The sequence below is a fragment of the Hemitrygon akajei genome, chromosome 7 (genome assembly GCF_048418815.1).
Source record: "Hemitrygon akajei chromosome 7, sHemAka1.3, whole genome shotgun sequence".
Classification (NCBI taxonomy): domain Eukaryota; kingdom Metazoa; phylum Chordata; class Chondrichthyes; order Myliobatiformes; family Dasyatidae; genus Hemitrygon; species Hemitrygon akajei.
This window is the reverse complement of record NC_133130.1, coordinates 113,482,503-113,501,672: the sequence shown is the minus strand read 5'-3', so window position 1 is coordinate 113,501,672 and position 19,170 is coordinate 113,482,503. Positions and strand designations below refer to the sequence as shown.

Below are 19,170 nucleotides of genomic sequence, written 5' to 3'. Positions count from 1 at the left end.
TTACGCATGCGCGTTTGATCGCCTGGGCGCTGACGGCGAATTCCGAGTCGGGGAGTTCTCAGGGTAAAACTCACAAATTCAGGTGAGCAGTTAAAAGTATTTACAAGAACCGCTTCCACGCCGCAAGCCTCTAAAATAGTCAAATGTTATTATGTAGAAAAATCAGCAGCTACTTTAACACAGCAAACTCCCACAAACAATATATTCAATATCAACTGGTGTTCCGTTTGTCAAATGTCAATGTCCGATACTTTACAAACGCGGATATGTAGTAGAACAGATTCTGCACTTGCTGGAAATACAGAGTTACACACACAAAGTCCTGGAGGAACTCAGCAGCTCAGCCAGCATCTAAGCTGAAGAATAAACTGTCTAGGCATGGAGAAGTGTCTTGGCCCAAAAATATCTACTGTTCAATCCTTTGCATAGATGCTGCCTGACTCACTGTTCCTCCAGAATTTTGCACAAATAAAGAAAAGTTTTTCAGTCAGTTTCCACATGTTGCTGATTTTTCATTCGTAGCCATATCCTCCTGGTCTGATTCCCCCCCTCCCCCGTAAACTCTAGACTCCACAGCTTTCTGGATCCTCAACGTCGTGACTGTGTGCTGGCCCCTCTTTGGTTTCTGACCCTGCTCCATCGAAGATTCACCCACTATTCTGCTCTCATACTTTAAAAGAGAGTGGTGTTTTGTTTTGCAACAACGGAGCAGTGTGAGGCACAGCCCTTTGAAATCAGTGAAAATGACCTTGACTTTGAAAAGACAGAGGGGAGAAGGAGTTTAACCACACACACATTGTGCTGGCCCATAAGCCTAAGGAACAAGGAACGTCTGGTGCAAAACCACAGTGAGCTCAACGTGTTATTCAGTCTGGAGAAAATCATGCAGGAAATACATGGGAAATACAGGAAATACATGGGAAATACATCCTCTTCCCTCACAGAGTGCTGCCCAGTTGCACCCTGTCATCACAGGGAGAGTGAGAGGTGAACAGCAGGGATGGATTTGAATGGACTGATGTGGAACAGGAACACAGGAAGGGACCAGTTGGACTGAGTGGCTTCTCTACTGTACATTAGGCCTGTGCCAGGGCCAGTAAACACCTGAGACACTGTTTAAAATAGAACTGATTTATTAGTCACAGATCCAGAATATTAAACTCCAGTCGCATTAGAGGTGAACATCAGCTGAAGGAAATTCTCCGATTCCGCGTGCAGATCTGGGTGTGATGAGAAGCCACAATATCTGCGGAATCTGACATTAACAATTAGTCGTGAACTTGCAACTGGATTCAACCACCATGATGGTTAAAAATTTACCATACAGTTTATCTGAACTTTCTCCCTGATGTGAAGTTACTGGTGTTTCAGCAGGTGTGATGGTTGAGTAAATCGCTTTGCTCACTCAGGACTGAAGTGTGGCCTGTACTTAATGTAAACTCACTGGAGCATCACAAGGTGGGTTAGTGTAATGAATCTTTTCCCACACGTGGAACAGGTGAATGTTCTCTCCCCAGTGTGAACTTGCTGGTATGATTGTGTGAATCCCTTGCAAACTGAGAGCCAGTGATTGACATCTCACTCCTATCAACTCTCTGGGAATTTACCAGCTCAGATCATGGACATGTACACACATTCGGGTTCTCCTTGTTACAATTGGTGTGCTGACTTCCAAACAGCTCCTCCTGCACATTCAGGGATCGGTGGCTTTCAAATGCTGGTGAACAGACAGACACAGCAGAACGGACGATCTGTTGTGTTTGAGATTCCCATACACAAATCCTTTGTCTTTTCTACCTTGTAAAAAGTTTACAGTGGACGTCTGTGGGTGAAGGACAACATTTCAGATCATTTTAGTCTCTATGGTGATGTCTCATGTCAAACCGTTGCAGTGAGGCTCATCACAGTTTGGAGGAACAACACTTTATCTTCTCACTGGACACAGTTCAGGCATCTGGACGCAACTCAGAGTCAGCAATGCCATTGACCCTCAAGAGCAGGTGATGATGCTTTCTCGTTGGAGATTGACTCTGTGTGGTACTTTAGTGGTGTGAATGCCACTGGTCGCTTGTTACTCAGTACATTGATATGTACCCAGAGAGAATAGAAAACAAACATGGTCTCAGTGGCAGACAGTCAGAACCACAGGATGTTGAACAAAGTGATTTCCTAAATGAGCAAAGGTGACACAATGATTTTGTCGACTGTCCGTTCCACTCCAGAGATGCTTCCTGACCCACTGAGTTCCCCCAGTGTTTGTGAGTGGCTGGAATAAGTGCGTCGATTTCAGACTGGAAGGAGATAATGCTTGGAGTACCCTAGGGATCGGCTCTTGGCCTCAGTTGTTCACTGTTTAATGACCATGAGGAGGGAAGGAGGTGTGAGATGTCCAAGTCTGCTGATGACACAGAGACAGTGGAAGGAAATCTGATGCTGACATTGTGATTCTGCATCAAGTGATTCAGAAGGCAGATGGCACTTTGGCCTTTACTGCACAGGGAGTGGAGTTTATGAACGGGGCGGTGTAGTTACCATTGTAGACAGTGCTGGTGAGGACACATCTGGAATTCTGTGCATGGTTTTGTTCCCTGAGCTGAAAGAAACAATGGGAGTGACATTGGAGTCAGTCCAGAGGAGATTCATCAGGGAAATTCCTGGGATGATTTACCAGCAGAGGGAAGACAATTTTGGCGAGGATTTGGAGTATAGTCACATACAGTTGGAAGGGGGCCTGATAGACTATCTGTTGTACATCTTGATAGGCTATTTCTCTTCTCCACCAGTGAGAGAGCCATGGACCTGGGTCAAATTTCTGGGACTGTATGTGTGATTGAACAATCTCTGGGATTCTCTGCCCCTGAGGATGGGGAGGCCAGGTCACTGGGAATATTTGAAGTGGAGATAGATAAATATTTAAGGGAGTGAAGACCTGAGGGGAAGGGTGATGGAACACAAGCTGGAATCAGCATAGATCAGTCATAATTGTGGTGAATAGCCATAAGACATAGGAGCAGAAATGGACCATTTGGCCCATCACATCTGCTGTGCCATTTCATTACATTTGATTAATTATCCCTCTCAATTCTATTTCCCTGCCTTTCCCCATAACCCTTGATGGCCCGACTAATTAAGAACTTATCAACTTCCACTTTAAATATAGCAAATGACTTGGTCTCCACAGCTGTCTGTGGCAATGAATTTCACAGATACACAACACTCTGGCTGAAGAAAGTCCACCACATATCTGTTCTAAATTGACATCCTTGTGAGGCTGAACTCTCTTGCGCTAGATTCCCCCATTATAGGAACCATCCTCTCCATATCCACTGTCGGCCTTCCAATATTGGTGAACCTTTCATTTTTCTAAACAAGTACCGGCCCAAAGCCATGAAATGCTCCTTCTGTATTAACCCCTTTCAGTCCTGGAATCATTTTCATGAACCTCTGGATCCTCAATGCCACTCACCCCCGACTCCAGAACAATCTGTTCCACATACCCCTATGTCTGGTATGCCTCAATCCCCTCCTCCAAGTATCCTGAAACATCATCCTCAATAATGGACACTAACATCTTCCCAACCACTGACATCAGGCTAACTGGCCTAGAATTTCATTTCTTTGCCTTTCTCCCTTCTGAAAGACTGGACTAAAACTTCCCATTTTCCAGTCCTCTAGAACTGTTCCAGAATCTAGTGATTCTTAATCAGTCTTCGGTAATACCTGCACAATCTCTTCAGTGATCTTTTTCTGAACCGTAATGAACGGAGCTCATCACCGTCAGTGTGAGAGAGAGATCGGGGCTGCTGGGAGTTCGCACTGGATAAGGTAAGTACGGAGCTATTATTGTGTTTTCTTGCAGATATCATTTTGTAAATATTGATATTTTTCTTTTTACTATTTTCATGAATTTTTGATGGACCTAATAAACACCCTTGCACTAAAGTGCTTACCGATTCGAGCCATTTTCTCTTTAGTCACAACCTACGTTTCTAACACATGCCTTTTCTATCTCCTATTGTAACAGGTCATACCTTCCTCAGAAAAGATTCCAATGATCCAGAAATCTGAAACCATACCCCAGCACAAAAAAACTTGTGGTATCTATGTGACGTCTAAAATAATGAAGAACACTTAAGGATATGACATTATCAAAGAGTATATATTCTTCAAAGTATTCATAGGATTACATCATGGTTAGGCAGCTTCATAAGCACATTTACGTGATTTGAAATATTCTGTTAATGATCGACTTTATAACAGTAAAAAAGATTTAAGTTATGAAAAGGCATATTAGCATGAATAATATGACTTGTGATATTAATATTAAGTGACCCCGACTTCCGTGATTTCAATGAATCCAATCAAAGAAATCCCAGCCGTCACTGCAAAGTTCTAAGTAAATTTATTATCAAAGTACAGATTTGTCACCATGGGGCTGAAGAGGAGAGAAAAGATCTGCCATGATTAAATGGTGGAGCAGACTCAATGGGTGAAATGGCTTAATTCTGCTCTGTCTTATGGTCTTATATCCAACCCTGAGATATATTTTCTTGTGGGCATATTCAATAAATCTAATAGCCATAAAGATTCAATGAAAGACCGTACTGTTGGAATCATTTGTTTTGAATGCTTTTGATATTAGTTGAATTAATGCAAGATGAACTCTGTAGTTTCCTCACAATTTGTATTTTTAACAAAAGCAAATTCTTCACAATATTTGGTGTTTTATCCCCACCTACTGGCGGGAAAGTGGTATAGCAGTTACATAATGGTTTATCACCCTTAATTTTTCATTGGGTAAGTGACACATGTGCTCTGACTGTGTGTCTAGAGTGGGCTCTTTTATCTTGACTGGGTCCTTTTATCTGAGGGATGTGGTGTTATCTGGAGTATAGAAGTGCAAGTGTTTGGCAAAATTGCCACCTTTGCTCCTTCGTTTCTCAGCTCTTCGCCTCGTTTCACATGCTCTGAAGCTGTTCTTTTGTTTAAACTTTAACATAAATGATCCTGACGGAATAAGTTTTCACTCATTTTTGGACTGCGAAAAGAACCCTTGAATCAGAAAATCTTCGAGATCCCACAACAATCAGTGTGCAAAAGACAACAAACTGCAAATAAATTGATGTGTTTTCAGCTGCTTCTTTACAAAAATAATCAGCCAAATTCTTTACAGTAAGTCTTCAAACTCATCAGGTTCAGTACTGTGGAGACATTTTAAGCACATATATATAGCCAGGGTGCCTGAGACCTTTGCAAAAGTGGAGCACCAGGGATAGGTGTAGGACACGTGGCAGAGACGGAGTGCCAAGGGCAGAGCGTGGTGCAGATGCAGACACACTCAGCTCTGAGATGCCAGGAAAGGTTATTTGATTCTAAACATTGGATCATTACAGAATGTCTCTCTGGTGCTTTCCACTCCCTCCCCTGTCCTTCCCCTTTTCCCAAACTATTATTTCCTTCTACCTGCCCCCTTCCCACTCAGTCTACACTGCAGACCTATATTAGAATCAGGATTATCATCACTTGCATATGTTATGAGATTTTTTGTGGCAGCAGTACAGTGCAATAGACACAATTACTACAGTACTGTGCAAATGTCTTAGGAACCCTAGCTATATATTTGTATGCCTATAACTTTTGCACAGCAATGTTGTTAAGTACAACACCCCTTGCCAGTAACTACGAAGAAAAGGTCTAATGCCACATGATTTTGAAGAACCATCTTGCACATGGCAACTATTTCTGTTGCTACTTTTCCCAAGGCTGCAGCAGTGTCATTGTTTAGCCTTTCTAAGGCTGCAGCAAGATTTTTAATCTCTCTGAAACTCCACGCAAAACCATAAAATGGGAATAAAATTGATGCAGAATGATCTCCTTCTGAAATGTCTTGTTTACTTCTAGACTCGGGAGGTGAAGGCAAGGCGTGTGTATGCCTCATGGCAGGGAAACATTAAATGATAAGATCCCTCGTTCAATATTTTTATTAATATTATATAAATTGCATGGATGTAGATACAAAGTTGGTAAGGATACAAGTAATATGAATTACATTACATTTAAATCACAGTAATGTGATCACAGTATCCCATATTCCAAATCAATCATGTAGAAAAAAAGACTGAATTATGAAATGAAGTAGAATGATTGTATTTTATTTTTAAAAAGTCTACCCCCACTACCAAAATGATAAGATCCCAAATAATTATGTTTAAGGTCCCAGAATAAGACATGAATATGATCAAATATGATATTCCCTATATCTTGCTGATTGTATTGCCACAGACGAGAGTTTAATAGACTACAGTTTAATATAAGACGAGGGAGATCTGATGATGGTATATTTATAAACACAAGAAATTCTGCAGATGCTGGAAATACAAAGCAACACACTGGAGAAACTCATCTATGGAAATTAATAAACAGTCAATCATAGGTATAAAGTCAACATCGGTATTGCTGGAATGTTTAGTAAAGAGGGCGCATCTTTGTTCTGGATTTGCAGCAAAGCCTAGCATTAGTGAATGTTTTGAAGTGTGCTGTATATTATTTCATCACTGTCATTCTCACTTGAGCCACTAGGGTCCGCTGTGGAGTCCATGTCCTGTCAATCCTGTAATTCTCCAGAGTTTGGATGCTGTCGCGTTCTCAGACAGTCCAAAAGAGGCTGCAAATCTCTGGAGTTCAGATGAGGCGCTGTATAAGGAGACTGTTCAATGTGAGCTGTAATCCCTCGGTGGGGCTTCAGAAGTGGGCATTTCCCTTGTCGGACTGGCATTAGATTGTCATTAGCAGGACTGCCCATTTGGAGTTGTGATTACATTACTTTCATTGGTTTCTAAGCCCCGAACAATACACACCAATTAAAAACACAGGAGATTCTGCAGATGCTGAAAATCCTGAGCAACATACACAAACACAAGTTCCTCCAGCATTTTGTGTGTGTGACTTCGACTGAATTACTTGCTCTTACGAATTTTTACTGTCTCTATTATGCAGTTTTTGTAGTTTTTAACAAGTTTCACTTCTGATTAGCAAAGGACTTTACTCTTGCATTCACTCGTACATTCGATCTAACCGACCACGTGCTCTTAACTCCAAATCAGCAGCAGCCATTTTCTGTTTTTCAACATGCCTTTTTATTCATAATAAACTTAACATTTTGGCATTTTTCATTTGGACTTTTTCCATTAACTTTATCAAACAAATGTTTTATTCAGCTATGAATTCCAAGTAGCTTTCACGACTTTAGCCATTGTTTTGATTCAATTTTAATTATAGGTACTTTATATTACTTTGTGATCTCAAAATTTTAAGTTTGAAACAAATTTTAACAGGTTGCTCTGCAAGCCAAATTTGTTTTTCTCCCATCCTCTGCTAACATATATTTATGTTTTCCCACACATTCACTAGTTTACACAGATTGATTATCCTTTATCTGTGCTGAACTGCTTGTATGAATTTAATTTTTGAGGTTCTAATGACTTGCATATTTAATTAGCATTCTACTAGTTTGCATGTGGCTCTACCAACTTGTATTTGGTTTTTACAAATATGTTTTTAAGAACAGTAAGGCAGTCCACAATCCAGAACTAATGAAAAAGCCAGAACTATTTTTTCTCAATTTGGAACATAAAAGGAAGATCTTGTCTTTTTTTTTGCATGTTAAAAATTCTCTTTTTTTCATGGATTATTCTGAGCTCTAAATCCTGCCAACTTTGCCAATTGATTTTCGTGTTTAAATGCAAGGTTCCTTTGGAAGTCAGGAACGACGCCTATAACTTGTTACTTCATGATCATTTCATTAAAAGTTGATGGAACAGGAACAGAACAGTGACAAGGGTTTAACATTACAGCTACATTTATACCCAAAGAAAAGAAAAATACTATCCAGATCTATAAATGATACTAAACCGATTAGAAAGCACTAGTCAATACTGCAGTAAAATCAACCAATGAGAAAGCACTTACCCACTTAATAAAGTACAAAGAAACTTCCAGAATTCTACTTTGTACAGCCAAGTGAGGCATATTAAACTGTTATCGTACAAAACCTTCTTAAAATACAAGCAGATAATTATTTGATAAACTGCAAAGAGCAATTACAATTAAAATTAAACAGTTGGATGCAACGGACTCTGGGTTCACAGTGATAGTCCATTCTGAAGCTCCGAGATTTCTGGGTAAGAACAGTGCCATTGAATGTGTTTCCCAGCTTTCTCTGCTCTCTACCAAACGGCACAAATCTAATCAATGTCTTTATGACAACTGAGTAGCCAGTTAACATAGCACGTTCCCACAAGCAATGCACTCAATGTCTAAAGTTATTCTTTGTATCAACGGTCAAAGTCAACCTTTATTTTTATCATCTTCCAAATGTTATTACTCTGACATTCATTGCCACATCACATGTTCTGTTTCCCTGCTTCTCATCATATGCTGTTACTCCTGCCACTGTCCAGAGCCCCAGATTCTACCCTGAGTTGACCCATCTCTGGTGTCTGACCCTGCTTCATTAAACATCCAAATAATGGTTCCCCAAACTGCTTTTAGGCTTTAGAAGACAGTGGTGTATTCTAACAACACAGCTGTATGAGACACAGCCTCTTAGAAGCAGTGCAATGACCCATAACATTGAAATGATCAGGGAATACAGAGGTTAACAGCAGAGATGGATTTAAAAGGACTATTGTGGAACAGAAACACTGGCAGGGACCAGCTGGGCTGAGTTGACCCCCGACTGTAAACTGGCCTTGTTGTAGATTCACTAGGCACCTGAGACAGAGTTTAAAATAGAATTGATTTATTAGTCACAGATCCAGAATATGAAACTCCAGTCCCAGTAAAGGTGAACATCAGCAGAAGAAACTCCTCCCATGCCCAGTGACCAGGGTGCAGAACTGGGTGTGATGAGCAGCAGTAATAATTGCAGAGTTCAACACCAACAGTCACTTTTGAACTTGCATCTGGATTCAGCAACTGTGATGGTTAAATATCCAGGAAGCAGCTTATTAAACCTTTTCCCCTGTGCAAACTCGGTAGTGTTTCACAAGGTTGGATGACCGAGAGAATCCCTTCCCACATCTGGAGCAGCCTCTCCCAAGTGTGAACTCGCTGATATGAATTCAAGTGAAATTAATGAGTTCCTAATCCTTGGATTTACGTAGTTGGAACTCGACAGTATTTGACTGTGAGATATAGACAATGCCCTGGTTAAGATTTTTATTGCTATCCTGTAGGTATTTCATTTTAGCAGTTCTGTAAAAGCAGTGCGTTCTGCTTTTAGGATGTTTTGATTTTGGCTGAAAGATAAGGGGCTATGATGTTCAGCTTAGGAACGTTGTGCCGGCCAACCAGGATGGCGAATCTGAAGAAAGTTTGAGAAAGCGTGACAGAGGGAGATTCGTGACGGACAATGTGGTTCATGTTTTTTTGGTGGGAGCTGTGGGGTGGGTGGGGACAAGCGGGAAGATAGATGAAAATGTCATGGGCAGTACGGTGGAAGTCCCAGGTGTCAGTGGACATGAAGTGTGTGATGTTACCATTACTAGGGAGAAGGTTCTTGGGAAACTGAAAGGCCTATATCTTATGGTCTTCTGTGCAAACCCCTCACTGAGCCCATATGTAAACTTGGCCCATTAGCTGGCTCCGCTAACAGCCATGTGACTCAGCAGTGAGAAGACCACCTCTCATAAATAATATGTGTTGAGGGTCGATATGATTTGGGGTTCAGCCAAACAGGAACATTGTGATAATCTGATTAAAGAAACCTCAATTTGAGCTAATGCTGTGTAAATACTGCCCGTACACAATTGTCGGTCTGCATGTAGGTCATGCACTGCATAAAATTTTAAAGTATATTTGCAAATTTCAGCTTTATGGAATAGTTAGTAGGAAAAAGAAAATAAAAGGGCCCAGTACAGTTAACCCACGAGCACATAAAGTTGGAGCTCATGTTGAAGTTTTGCACTTTACTCACACGCTCTGCATGAAAGCACACACCAATCCCTAAACGTTTAGTGGGACCAAGCTCAGACGTATCCATACGGAATGAAGGTGTTTATGCTAGACAATAGACAATAGACAATAGGTGCAGAAGTAGACCATTCGGCCCTTCGAGCCTGCACCACCATTTTGAGATCATGGCTGATCAACTACTATCAATACCCGGTTCCTGCCTTGTCCCCATATCCCTTGATTCCCTTATCCATAAGATACCTATCTAGCTCCTTCTTGAAAGCATCTAGAGAATTGGCCTCCACTACCTTCCGAGGCAGTGCATTCCAGACCCCCACAACTCCCTGGGAGAAGAAGTTTTTCCTTAACTCTGTTTATAAATGACCTACCCCTTATTCTCAAACCATGCCCTCTGGTACTGGACTCTCCCAGCATCTGGAACATATTTCCTGCCTCTATCTTGTCCAATCCCTTAATAATCTTATATGTTTCAATCAGATCCCCTCTCAATCTCCTTAATTCCAGTGTGTACAAGCCCAGTCTCTCTAACCTCTCTGCGTAAGACAGTCCAGACATCCCAGGAATTAACCTCGAGAATCTATGCTGCACTTCCTCTACAGCCAGGATGTCCTTCCTTAAGCCTGGAGACCAAAACTGTACACAATACTCCAGGTGTGGTCTCACCAGGGCTCTGTACAAATGCAAGAGGATTTCCTTGCTCTTGTACTCAATTCCCTTTGTAATAAAGGCCAACATTCCATTAGCCTTTTTCACTGCCTGCTGCACTTGCTCATTCACCTTCAGTGACTGATGAACAAGGACTCCTAGATCTCTTTGTATTTCTCGCTTACCTAACTCTACACCATTCAGATAATAATCTGCCTTCCTGTTCTTACTCCCAAAGTGGATAACCTCACACTTATTCACATTAAACGTCATCTGTCAAGTATCTGCCCACTCACCCAGCCCATCCAAGTCACCCTGAATTCTCCTAACATCCTCATCACATGTCACACTGCCACCCAGCTTAGTATCATAAGCAAATATGCTGATGTTATTTTCTATGCCTTCATCCAAATTGTTAACGTAAATGGTAAACAGCTGTGGTCCCAATACCGAGCCCTGTGGCACCCCACTAGTCACCACCTGCCATTCCGAGAAACACCCATTCACCGCTACCCTTTGCTTTCAATCTGCCAACCAGTTTTCTATCCATGTCAATGCCTTCCCCCCGATGCCCTGAGCTTTGATTTTACCCACCAATCTCCTATGTGGGACCTTATCAAATGCCTTCTGAAAATCGAGGTACACTACATCCACTGGATCTCCCCCATCTAACTTCCTGGTTACATCCTCGAAAAACTCCAACAGATTAGTCAAGCATGATTTACCCTTGGTAAATCCATGCTGGCTCGGCCCAATCCTATCACTGCTAGCTAGATATGCCACTATTTCATCCTTAATAATGGACTCTAGCATCTTCCCCACCACCGATGTCAGGCTGACAGGTCGATAGTTCTCTGTTTTCTCCCTCCCTCCCTTCTTAAAAAGTGGGATAACTTTAGCCATTCTCCAATCCTCAGGAACTGATCCTGAATCTAAGGAACATTGGAAAATGATTACCAATGCATCCGCAATTTCCAGGGCCACCTCCTTTAGTACCCTAGGATGCAGACCATCTGGACCTGGGGATTTGTCATCCTTCAGTCCCATCAGTCTACTCATCACTGTTTCCTTCCTAATGTCAATCTGTTTCATTTCCTCTGTTACCCTATGTCCTTGGCCCATTCATACATCTGGGAGATTGCTTGTGTCTTCCTTAGTGAAAACAGATCTAAAGTACTCATTAAATTCTTCTGCCATTTCTGTTTCCCATAACAATTTCACCCAATTCATTCTTCAAGGGCCCAACATTATTCTTAACTATCTTCTTTCTCTTCACATACCTAAAAAAGCTTTTGCTATCTTCCTTTATATTCCTGGCTAGCTTGCGTTCATACCTGATTTTTTCTCCCCGTATTGCCTTTTTTGTTAAGTTCTGTTGTTCCTTAAAAACTTCCCAATCATCTGTCTTCTCACTCACCTTAGCTCTGTCATACTTACTTTTTTTTAATGCTATGCAATCTCTGACTTCCTTTGTCAACCACTGTGGCCCCTTTCCCCCTTTTGAATCCTTCCTTCTCTGGGGGATGAACTGATTTTGCACCTTGTGCATTATTCCCAAGAATACCTGCCATTGCTGTTCCACTGTCTTTTCTGCTAGGCTATCCGTCCAGTCAACTTTGGCCAGCTCCTCCCTCATGGCTCCATAGTTTCCCCTGTTCAACTGCAACACTGACACCTCCGAGCTGCCCTTATCCTTCTCAAATTGCAGATAAAAACTTATCATATTATGATCACTACCTCCTAATGGCTCCTTTACTGCGAGATCGCTTATCAACTCCTGTTCATTACATAACACTAAATCCAGAATAGTCTTGTCCCTGGTCGGCTCTCGTACAAGTTGTTCCAAGAATGCATCCCTTAGGCACTCTACGAACTCCCTATCCTGTGGTACAGCACCAACCCGATTCTCCCAGTTCACCTGCATGTTGAAATCCCCCATAACTACTGCGACATTACCTTTGCCACATGCCAATGTTAACTCCCTATTCAACTTGCACCCAGTATCCATGCTACTGTTTGGTGGCCTGTAGACAACACCCATTAGGGTCCTTTTGCCCTTACTGTTCCTCAGTTCTATCCACACAGACTCTACTTCTTCTGAGTTAGAATCTTTGTTCGAGAATCCCCTATCAATACCGCTCTCTTCTCTTCCCTCCTCCCCTTCCTCGTCGAGGGTCCAACCTAAGTGCCAGAGACAGGACCACTGCAGCTTGTTCCTGATAGGTCATCCCACCAACAGTATCCAAAACGGTATACTTATTTTTGATGGGAACTGCCACAGGGGTGCTCTTCTCTCTCTGTCTGCTCCCCCTGCCTCTCTTGACTGTCACCCATTTGCCTACCTCCTGTCTTTTCGGTGTGACTACCTCCCGATAACTCTTATCTATCTCTGCCTCTGCCTCCTGAATGATCCGTAGTTCATCCAGCTCCTGCTCCAATTCCCTAACTTGGTCTGATAGGAGCTGCAGCTGGATGCACCTTTTGCAGGTGTAGTCATCAGGGACAACTGTGTTGACCCTGACCTCCCACATACTGCATACGGAGCACACCACTGCTCTAACCGTCTCCCCCATTACCTGATCCCAGATTAGTCAGAATTAGTCAGAGCCATACATGACACAGGTTCTTAACTTTCCTTGCTTTATAGATCCTTTCACAACTGGTATTTGACACATTTATAATTGATGCCGCTCAGTGCCCATGAGATTCAGGGGCTGAATGCTGATGAGTACCCATACAATGGTTAATTGTTGTTGAAACTGAGTTTTCGGAAGCAGATGCTGGAGTAACTGACCCACTGTTTTGGGGCAAGACCTTTCATTACCTGCTCTTTAGGTCTCCCTATCCCACCCCTCACCATTCAGAGTCAGCCCCTTCCCTCTGCCTCTGGGTCACCCCTCTCACCAGTCTTTGGGTTGCTCCACACCGCTCTCCCCTGCCCCTTCGCTGGGTCGTTCACTTTTCTCTGCATTGTATCTCTGGGATGCCTCCCTCAGCCTTCCCCACCCATTCTCTGGGCTGCCCACCACCCCCCCCCCCCCCATGTCCTTGATGTCTCACACCCATTTATCCACCCTCTCCTTCACTCGGTTGCTCTCTTCTGCCCTCCCCTGTCTTATTGGTCAACCCATTCCCACTCAATCAGGATCTCCCTCTTCCCATCCCACCCCCTCCAACTCTAGGTCACCCACTGCTTTCTATCCCCAACAACTTCCACCACTGTGTCACCCCAAGCCCCTTCTAAGTCCCCACTCACCCATTCTCTGGGTCACCCCTTCCTCATCTCCCTCAGCCCTGTCTCTTGATCACCCACTTACCCGCCCCCCCATGTATTATGCCCCCCCATAGGTCACTTCCTCACCTCAAACCAGTTTAAGGGTTTTCCACTCCTCAACTCTCTTATCCAGTCCCTACCCTCGATATTACTCTCTTCAACCCTCTTCCTATTACTCCCCCACCCCCTACCTTGTCTCTGAGTCTCTCCTTCCCCATCCCCTGAGCCTGTTTCTGATTGTCCCTTCCCCCACCCCCTCATCTCCCTGTCCATGGGTCTTCCATTTCCCCATACCCTCATTCAAGGTCGCCTTTCACAAGACCACAAAACAAAGGAGCAGAAGTAGGCCATTCGGCCCATTGAGTCTGCTCTGCCACTCCACCATGAGCTAAACTATTCTCCCATCTAGTTCCAATTTCCGGCTTTTTCTCCATATCCCTTGATACCCTGACTAATTAGATACCTATCAATCTCCTCCTTAAACACCCGCAATGATCGGGCCTCCACAGCTGTATGTGGCAATGAATTTCATAAATCCATGACCCTCTGGCTAAAAATATTTTTCCTCATCTCTGTTTTAAATGGGTACCCTCTAATTCTAAGACTGTGGCCTCTTGTCCTGGACTCACCCACCAAGGGAAATAGCCTTTCCACATCTACTCTGTCCAACCCTTTCAACATTTGAAATGTTTCTATGAGATCCCCTCTCATTCTTCTATGCTCTAATGAATACAATCCAAGAGCCGACAAATGTTCCTCATATGTTAGCCCCTGCATTCCAGGAATCATCCTCGTAAATCTTCTCTGAACTCTCTCCAACATCAGTACATCCCTTCTAAGATAGGGAGCCCAAAAATGCACACACTATTCCAAATGAGGTCTCACCAGTGCCTCATAGAGCCTCATCAACACCTCCTTACTCTTATACACTATTCCTCTTGAAATGAATGCCAACATAGCGTTCGCTTTCCTTACTGCCAATCCAACCTGGAGGTTAACCTTTAGGGTATCCTGCACGAGGACCCCCAAGTTCCTTTGCACTTCCGATTTTTGAGTTTTCTCCCCATCTAAATAATAATCTGCCCGATTATTTCTTCTTCCAAAATGTACAACTGTACATTTCTCAACATTGTATCTCATCTGCCATTTCTTTGCCCACTCTGCTAAACTGACCAAGTCTCTCTGCAACCTTTCCGTTTCCTCAACACTTCCTGCTCCTCCACCTATCTTGGTGTCATCCGTAAACTTAGCCACAAAACCATTTAATCCATAATCTAAATCATCGGTATACAGTGTAAAAAGAAGAGGCCCCAACACCGACCCCTACGGAACACCACTAGTAACCGGCAACCAAGCAGAATAGGATCCCTTATTCCCACCCTTTGCTTTCTGTCTGTCAGCCAATGCTCCACCCATTCCAATATCTTTCTTGTAATTCCATGGGCTCTCATCTTATTAAGCAGCCTCTTATGCTGTACCTCATTGAAGGCCTTTTGAAAATCCAAATACACAACATCCACAACCTCTCCCTTGTCAATCTTATTTGAGATTACCTCAAAAAATTCCAATAGGTTGGTCAGACAGGATCTTCCTCCATGAAACCATGCTGGCTTGGGCCTATCTTGTCATGCACCTCGAGGTATTTCATAACCTCGCCCTTGAGGATTGACTCCAATAACTTTCCAACTACCGATGTCAGACTAAAAGGTCTGTAATTTTCTTTTTGCTGCCTCCCTCCTTTCTTAAACAGCGGAACTACATTTGCGATCTTCCAGTCCTCTGGAACCATGCCAGAGTCTATTGTTTCCTGGAAGATCATTTCCAATGCCTCCACAATCTCCAAAGCCAGCTCTTTCAGAACCCATGGGTGCACCTCATTCAGTCCGGGAGATTTATCCATCTTTAGTCCATTTAGCTTCCCAAGCACTTTCTCTCTAGTAATCTTGACTGTACCTAATTCTATTCCCTGAGACCTCTGGCTATCAGGTATGTTGCTAATGTCTTCCACTGTGAAGAGTGATGCAAAATACTCATTTAGTTCCTCTGCCATCTCCTTGTTACTCATTATAATTTCTCCAGCATCATTTTCAATCGGTCCTATATCTACCCGTGTCACTCTTTTACTCTTCATATATTTAAAAAACTCTTAGTATCCTTTTTTATGTTAATTGCCAACTTCCTTTCATAATTCATCTTTTCTTTCCTAATGACTTTCTTAGTTTCCTTCTGTAAGTTTTTAAAAGTCATCCAGTCCTCAGTTTTCCCACTAATTTTTGCTTCCTTGTACGCTGTCTCTTTTGCTTTTATTTTAGCCTTAACATCTCTCGTTAGCCACATTTGTGCCATTTTTCCATTCATGATTTTCTTTTTTCTTGGAATATATCTTTCCTGCACTTTCCTTATTTCTTGTAGGAATTTCATTCAATTCTTCTAGCATCCCTCCATCCAGCTTACTTTTCCAATCAATTTGGGCCAGTTCCTCTCTCATACCACTAATTTCCTTTGTTCCACTGAAATATCGATACACCTGATACCAGCTTCTCCTTTTCAAATTTGAAACTGAACTCAATCATATTATCAAACACAAGGAAATCTGCAGATGCTGGAAATTCAAGCAGCACACACAAAATGCTGGTGGAACACAGCAGGCCAGGCAGCACTTATAGGGAGAAATGCTGTCGGTGTTTTGGGCCGAGACCTTTCGTCATGACTAACTGAAAGGAAAGATAGTAAGAGATTTGTAAGTAGGAGATTTGAAACGATAGAAGAAGACCGGATGGGGTGGGGTGAAGCTGAGAGCCAGAAAGGTGATTGGCAAAGGGGATACAGAGCTGGAGAAGGGAAAGGATCATGGGACCGGAGGCTTAGAGAGAAAGGAAGGGGGAGGGGAGCACCAGAGGGAGATGGAGAACAGGCAGAGTGATGGGCAGAGAGAGAGAAAAAAAAGGAGGAGGGGGAGAAAACTAAATATATCAGGGATGGGGTTCCATCACCTTTAGCTCCCTAATCGCCTCAGCTTCATTACACAGCACCCAATCCAAAACAGCCGATCCCCTTATGGACAAGCTGCTCCAAAAAGTCATCCTGTAGGCATTCTACAAACTCTCTCTCCTGAGATCCAGTATCTTCCTGACTTTCCCAATCCACTTTCATATTAAAATCCCCCATAATTATCTTGACATTTTACTTCTGACATGCTTTTTCTATTTCCAGCTGTAACTTGTAGTCCACATCACTACTGCTGTTTGGAGGCCTGTATATAACTGCTATTAGTGTCTTTTTACCCTTGCCATTTCTTAACTCGACCCATAAGGATTCTACCTCTTCTGATCCTATGTCCCTTCTTTCATGTGATTTGATATTGTTGCTTACCATCAGGGCCACGCCACCCCCTTTACCTACTTTCCTATCTTTCCTCCTCTGTCACACCATGCGACATCCCCTATGTTCTCGGGGCCTCTGGATTCTGGATTGCCCCGTTCCATGGGTCTATCTATCAGCCTTTTCCACCCCTTTCTCTATGAAGTCTTCATCTCCCTTCTTGCCCCATTGCCCCAGTCTCTCCCTGCTTCATGGTCACCCATTCCATCCTCAATCTGTCTCTGGGTCCCCCCTTCCCGCCTCCCACCAGAATCTGGTTTTCCCCTTCCCAATGTCCCCTGTCTCTTGGTTTCCCCTACTGCCCCTTACTCCTATCAGTTGTCTCTGGGTCCCTCCTCCCCATACATCCTTATACCACCTGTGTCACCAAATTTCCCCGTCTTGGTGACACCTGCTTCCCCACTATGCCTATAGAATATCCTGCCTTACCTTCACACCCACATCTACGGGACACTTGCACCCCACCACACCCTCCCATCCCATCCATCTCTGGAATGCCCTCACCCCTGTCTCTAGGATGCCCCTTCTCTGCCCCCATTATGCAACCATTATCTTTGAAACATGCCTTCCAGCTGCCCTCTGCTCCCTTAATTCCACATTCCCACACATCTCTGGGATGTCCCTTTCAATCCCCCCACCCCCACTGCCTCTGGGACGCTCCCTTCCCCCTTCCTATCCTAACACCCTCCTCCAAACTGGGACACACCCTACTTTGGAAAACCCCTTTTCTCCTACTTTTCCCTCCCCTCCACCTTTGGTCGGCTCATATCCTTATATCCCCCATCGCCTCTCCATAAGAAGACCCTACACCCGTCTCTGGAATGGCCCCCTCCCAATCTCCATGATGTCCCATGTCTGTGACTCAAACCCTTTCCTCGTTTCTGGGGCAACCCCTCCCCATGCACAGTGTGATTCACCCCCCCTACCTCCTTCTGTCACTGGTACTCTGTCTCTTTAATCTCCTCCCCTTCCATCTCTGGGTGCCCCTCCACACCCTGTCTCTGGAATGGCCCTTACCCCCCTCACACACCTGCCTCTAGGACATCCCATATCCCCAATTCCCCACTTTCTCCTCACCCCTCCCCTCAGTCTCTGGTCAGCCCATATTCCCATAGCTCCCGTCATTATTGGCAAGATCCCTCCCCTCCCTCTCTGGATCACCCCCACTACGATCCTCAGATACTCCCCAGTCTCTAAGACACCCCCTTAACCCCATCCCACTCCCCAATTCTGGAATGCCATCATTCCTCCACACCTTCCAGCCATCCGTCCCTAAGACACCCGTACCAGGGCTGCCACTTCCTGTCCTGCCTGACTTTGGGTCGTCCCTTTCCCCTTCACTTATTGCCCTGTCTCTGGGTCTCTCCCTTTCCTCCCCTCCACCTAGTGCAAGATTCCCTAAAGATGAGTTGGTAGTCAGGAAGCTAAATGCAATGTCAGCATTCATTCTGAGTGGATTAGAATATGCAAAATTGTTTATTGTCATTGTTCAGTACACTAGTGTAAAAGAGTGAAATTATTGTCTCTCCAGATCTGATGTAGCATAAAAATAAACACAGTAAACATAAATAACCCAATAAAAATATTCAATATAAATACATAAGATTAGATTATATGCATAGACTGATTATACATAAAGTGATGCTAGGTGTTGTGTATTCAATATTATGTTGTTGATTATTCAATATTATAATAGTTGAGTAATATTGTAAATATATTGTTTAATTAAGCATTCTTTGTTGTTTCAATAATTCATTATGGGTTATATGTACGAAGTATGTAAATAGCAAATGACATCACGGCACCGCATCATATGTGCTCGCCTCACTTGAAGTAAAATCAAAGTCAGACTCCTATTCCCGACTTTCTTGTTTTCCTTTCGATTAGTTTTTATA

At 43.3% G+C, this 19,170-nt stretch overlaps 1 long non-coding RNA gene across 1 annotated transcript; it reads left to right on the top strand.

Moving 5' to 3' along the window:
- The first annotated feature begins 13 nt into the window (after nt 1-13).
- Nucleotides 14-4,597, top strand: LOC140730831 (uncharacterized). Its single transcript, XR_012099686.1, has 3 exons — nt 14-82; nt 3,668-3,825; nt 4,025-4,597. It is a non-coding gene; the product is annotated as an uncharacterized lncRNA (long non-coding RNA).
- Nucleotides 4,598-19,170: the final 14,573 nt, after the last annotated feature.